Genomic DNA, 6046 nt, shown 5'->3' with positions numbered 1-6046 from the left:
CTGGGAAGTCTCTGAGGCCAGATTTGAACCCACAACCTCCTCCTGTCTCTAGAACTGACTCTCAATTCACCGAGCTACCCAGCTGCCCCCTCAGTGCAGTTTTTTTGAAAGGGACACTAAAACTCTGTTTCTGATGCTGGAAATGACAGATAACCTTCATATAAAATGTTATGGTTTACAAAGGACTTTACACACCTACATTCTCATTTTAGCCTCAAAATGGCTCTGAAGTAGATTTTATCCCCATTTTGCAGATGAGGAAATAGGTGCTGAGAAAAATAGTGACTTATCCAGAGCTGGTGAATGTGAGTCAATATTGACTTTACCTGATTTCAAGTCCAGCAACAAAATCCCGGTGGATTCCAGCTTCATCTTTCCCCAGATCTAGATTATTTCATGGGGATCAGTTCTGGTCTTCTAAGGGCTCCCCCGCACCCATCGCTCTCACTCCCTTGCCACTAGCATTCTTCAGCTGGGTGGCTCTGCTCAAGTCCACATAGTGCCTTGGGTAGCAGCCAGGTTTCCTGTAGTTAGCTAAAAAGCCAACAATTCAACCCAGACTTCCAGCCCCCAAGAGTCAGGATGATTCATTCCTTTAGAAAGATTCATTAGTTTAGTCTCCATGTTAAGCATCCTAGCTAATGAGACTGTTAGTAAAACATGGATTAATGAGCAAGCAAGTATTTTGTTAAAGGACCTACAGTGCCAACACTGGGGATTTAAAGGCAAAAAATGAAATGGGTCTTGCCCTCAAAGAGCTTGTATGGAGAAACTTACAAAATGATGAGAACATCAAGACTGTGGGAAGGCCCTAGCATCGGGGAAGATCACCAGAAGGATCCGAAAAGATGGAATTGATTGTCTTGTGTGAAAAACAGAAAGAAGGCCAGTTTGACTGAACTGGAGAGTGTAAAGGGAGAGTAAGAGATGGGGTGTCCCAAAAGTTTTAGTGCAGCTGAATTCCCCCCCCCCCCCCCCTTAGAACAAGTCTTTAATCAGGACAAGGCCACTACAAAGAGTCAAGCACTAGGTAATACACAGAGATGAAGCCTTGGGAGTCTGGGAACAATATCTCTGGGAAAAGGCACCTTGAAAGGAGATTTTTCCAATTCTTTCTTAACGATTTAAAACTTTACTAAGACTTTTGAGATCTCTTATAAAATATATAATGATAACCTTCCTAGGCTTAGAAAGGTAGATTGGAGCCAGGTGAGGACTTCAGCTTCCAAGATCACTCTTCCATTGGCAACAAGAACTTCTTCCTGATTTTGGCCGGATGCTGAGCAAGAAATATTTCAAAACTTTGTTGGTGGTGGTGGTGCTGGTGGAGGAGGGAAATCGCAAAAACTAAAGCCAATTCACATTTATGTATTACTTAACAGTGAAAGTAGAGACATTAGAGCTTCAATTCAGTTTAAAGAACAGAAAGATGATTGAGTATAGGAGTAACATTTATTTTTTATTTGATTTTTTCCAGATTACATATCTATACAATGTTTAATATTTATTTTCTGACATTTTTGCAATCCATATTGTCTTCCACCTATCCCTGCTCCACACAAGGCAAGTGATATGATATAGATTGTACATATATTATTTTAGTAACATCTATTTAAATAGCATTTATTCCCTGTTAGCTATGAATGGAATTGCATGTAAACTCTAAATAATTCTCTAGGATTTTACTTTGCCACATACTGTGATTTGTAAAAAACAGACTTACTTTCCTGTTTATAGTCTGCTTAAATTAATACCAGGAGCCCTCATTTTTTAGACATTGACTACACTGATTTAGGTAGGATTAGCCAGAGGAGATGGAGAGAAAAGGACATTAATTCAGGGAAGTAAAAAATGTGAATCGAGGAGACCTAGTATGGGGGACTCAATAGATTGAGTGCCAGGCATAGGTAAGTCTCCTCTTTGTGAGTTCAAATCTGACCTCACATATTAGCTGTGTGACCCTGGACAAGTCCTTTAATCCTGTTTGCCTCAGTTTCCTTGTCTGTAAAATGAGCTGAAAATGGCAAACCACTCAGTCTCTTTGCCAAGAAAATCCCAGATGGGTTCACAAAGAGTCACACTGAAACGACTGAACAACAAAAACAACAGGATGTGGATAAATGACCACTTTTCCCACTTTGAAGGGCTACAAAACTTATTCTACCCCTTCTACCCTGCACACTCAGGTCCTCCCTCTTTTCTCCCTTGTCCTATTCCTCTTCATCTAAAGCTTTCTAACCTATACCCTGAGCTTCCCTTCACACATTCTCTTTAATCGGTATGCCCTTGAATATATTGTCCCTCTGACAAATATTGCCCTCCCTCTTTCTGTCTCATCAATCTAAACCAACAAATATTTGTCTGAAAGGCATTGTGCTAAGTGCTAAGGATGCAGACAAAATTTTATTCTAAGAAGTCCATAGGCTTCACCAAAGGGATCCTGGGCTATAGTATTTACAGCTAGCATTTATTGAACACTTGCTAGATGCCAGGCACTGTGCTAAGAGTTTAACAATTATTATTATATTATTATTTACAATTATTTTATATACAATTATTATTACATTATTATTATTATACAATTATTATTGTGACCTCACAACAATGCTATAAGGTAGATGATATTCTTATCCCATTTTACAGATAAGGAAACCGAGGCAAACAAAAACTAAGCGACTTTCTGAGGGTCCCCCAATTAGTAAATGTGTGAGGTTAGATTTAACCTCAGGTCTTCAGGTTTCAGGTGAGGAACATAATTCACTATACCACCTATGGGGATCAGTACATGAGATTAGTATTGAAAGAAGGAAAAGAAGAAAATATTGTAGGCATAACCTGTGTGTGATGTGACTGGAAAGAGAATATATAATGCACAGCTCAGAACAGTTTGGCTGGCACATAGAATGCCTAAAGGAGCATATTGAGTAATTAAACCAGGAGAGGCTTGTCTCCAGATAGATTGGGAAGAGTTCTACATCTCAGTCTAAGGAGGTTGAAGGGAATACAGTCCCTGATTTGGAGCTGAGGAGTAACGGGGTCAGATTTGTACCTAAGGAATACTTTTTTTAGCTGCATGATTTCAATGAAGCCTTCAAGTCACTTAAAATGACCCTGCCGCCTAGTTGACTTCAGCTATCAAGCCTCTTCTTTCTTATCCATCTTTCCTGAAACAACAGTCCCACTGAGAAACAGCTTTACCCAGAAACCTCCCTAAGTCTTCTGTCTCCTCTTTTAATAATGAAAAACAAAATGATACATTGGCAGTATAGAGTAATAATGCAGAGTGTTGGACTTGGGTTCCAATCCTACTCCAGTTACCAGCCATGGGCAAAAAACCCCAACAAAAACTGCTTGGTGCCTCAGTTTCTCCTTCTGTAAAATGAGTGAGATTAGACTAAATGGCCTCAAAGGTCTCCTTCTATCTCTAAATCTAGGATTCCAGCATGCTGTACTGGTCCAACCTTCCTGGATTATCCTCTATTTTCCCCTCTTGTGACTGCTCTCATTATAAGTAGCTTCTCAAGCTCAATTCTTTGGTGAAATCTGAAAGACTCCTAGGTGACCATCACAAAGCTGTTTAAGAAACCAGTGACGGTGGGGGCCTCGTGGTCATAAAGAAAACCAGCTCTCCCCACACGACAAGTTTAAAACCTTTATTCCCAAACATTTAGTGGAGGCCATTTGATTGGAAACTTAACCTAAGTCCAGGGCAGTGACGCACTCTGGAGGGCATTTTTTTTTTCCTTGCTGATGCACTTCAGCAGTTGTAAATGAACACTGACCATCTATGTAGACCTTTAGTAGTTTTGTCCTCTTTGTTCTTTCAAAATGTTTCCTTTGTTGTCCCTCCCAGTCTTCGACACTGGATCCATGCTGTAAGAGAGATCAGAAAAAGAAAAGCTCCCCTTTTTATGACCCTTTCTCCCATTTGTGTGAAGGAGAGCTAGGCTGTAAACATGGTATGAAAAAAAATTCTTATATACCATCTTGATTACTAACATCTGTGCAAATTTCCATTCATAAATTTAAAATTCGGGCTCCTGCAGCCATCTGTTTTCTAGCAACAGTTTAAGGGGGGGTGGTAGAGAAGCAGGCAGATGGGCAGGTACCAGCCCTCTGTCTTCCCTAAGACTGGGCTTGCCCCCCTTTGTACTCTCATTTGGAATGTTATAGCTCAGTGTCCTCTGGTTACCAGGGTTCACTTCTGAGAGCTCGCCTGGCCTTTGTTTATCTAGGGCTTAGGTTGGGAAGGATTCCAGCTCTAGTCCTATTTTCCTGAGGCTCAGAGAGAAGGGACTAGGAAATGCTCCCTTAGTGGACATGGGACAAGAAGCGGCTTTTGTTCTCTTCTCTCTGTTGGGATTTATTTATATTATTTCTGTCTCTTCCATTTTTTTTAGTAACTTGGATAGTACTTAATGTTAGTGGATTTGGTGGGGGCGGTATTAGTTTTTTCATACTTCACTGCCATAGCAAAGTCATCATGATTAGCTCCTGTTTTGTGGACAAAGAAACCAGCCCTGGTCACTAGGTACAATAATACAAGAGTGTTGGGCTTGAAGGCAGGGAAGCCAGTGAGGCTCTACTTTTGGCTCTGCCATCTGCTAGCTATGTGTGACCTTGGTAGGATGAATTCACAATTATGACTCAGAACTGGACAGATAACGTCTTAAGGCTATAAACCCTTTACATACACCATCCCAACTGACCCTAACAACCACCCTCTAAGATTACTGTTCTTATATATACATTACAAAGGAAGAAACTGAGGTTCAGTGGCATTAACTGAACAGAACTAGCTGCTAAATGTCAGAAGCGTGATTTGAACCTATGTCTTTCTGACTCCCAAGGCCAGTGTTGCAGGCACTACGTCATAATGGGACAACCTATATAACTCTCTGGACGTGAGCTCCCTCTTCTGCAAAATTAAGGGTTGAATTAATCAATTGTAAGACTTTTACAGTCCCTTCCAGATGACCTTCTGGGACTACTATGTGAATCTATAAATTTACAGTAAACTTCTCAAAGATACCTACTCTAGAAGACAGAACTAGTGAGGCAGAAGTCACAGTGACTCGGATTTTGATTTGTATAAGAAAACTATACATCATTTAGAACTATTCCAAAATGGCATCCTCAGAGGGACTAACATCCCCATCATTAAAGGCCTTTTAGCATTATTAGATTGGTCAGGGATGCTGGAGAGAAGATTCAAGTTCAGGGACAGCTTGGATAGAGAGCCTTGAAAATCTTTCATTTCCTCTTCTGAGATTCTGGGATTCTAAGATGCTGATGGCAGCAGAATCTGAACTCAGAGCCACCTAAATCCCAACAAATTTCTTGGATCACTGAACCACAGTGCTTTCCCTTGGAGGCTTTCCCCATGGAATAGTTTGGCATAAGTAATGGTTGCTATTTGGCAGCTGCAGGACCCAGATGCCAAACTCGGCTATGGTCCTTTTAAAAAAAAATTTCTACTGGCAGTGGCATCTCTGTTGTCGAGCTAGCTTCTAAGGTTGTTTGGTTCGCTTCCACAGATGCTGTTGGAGCAACTGTGAAATGCCTTAGAAAGCTGATATGGTATTTGGGGGGCCTGTTGGGTGACATTAGACTATTGAATGCTACTTAGCTTGGATGTGATAAAGTCCTTTGTGATAAAGGATGTATTTTCTGGTTCATCTTGAGGATCAGTCCCTAAGTAAGTCACTTATAGTGTCTAGATACAAAGAATTTCCCATTCAGTCTCGTGTTCCTTGATGAAAACCATCATGGTACGAGTGAGGCTATGCCGACTCTGTAGCTCAGCTCAATTTGATAAACATTTATATGCCATGTAGTGAACTATGAATGATTAAATGAATAGTATTTATTAAGTGCCAAGAGCTGTGCTAAGTACTGGGCATAAAGCATAAGAGTGAGACAATCCCTTCAAACTTTCTAACCAAAAAGATAATACATAGGGGAGGAGGTCGGGGAAAAGAATTCTGCTCTCGGAAGTCACAAAGATCGTGCCTGAAACAATATGACTATCCACTAAGAACTCCTT

At 40.6% G+C, this 6046-nt stretch overlaps 1 long non-coding RNA gene across 1 annotated transcript; it reads right to left on the bottom strand.

Moving 5' to 3' along the window:
• Positions 1 to 3637: 3637 nt before the first annotated feature.
• Positions 3638 to 4167, bottom strand: LOC103099803 (uncharacterized). Its single transcript, XR_465240.2, has 2 exons — positions 3984 to 4167; positions 3638 to 3873 (listed from the first exon to the last, which is right to left on the bottom strand). It is a non-coding gene; the product is annotated as an uncharacterized LOC103099803 (long non-coding RNA).
• Positions 4168 to 6046: the final 1879 nt, after the last annotated feature.

This window comes from Monodelphis domestica, chromosome 3 (genome assembly GCF_027887165.1).
Source record: "Monodelphis domestica isolate mMonDom1 chromosome 3, mMonDom1.pri, whole genome shotgun sequence".
In the NCBI taxonomy this organism is placed as follows: domain Eukaryota; kingdom Metazoa; phylum Chordata; class Mammalia; order Didelphimorphia; family Didelphidae; genus Monodelphis; species Monodelphis domestica.
This window is presented reverse-complemented; position numbering and strand designations above follow the sequence as displayed.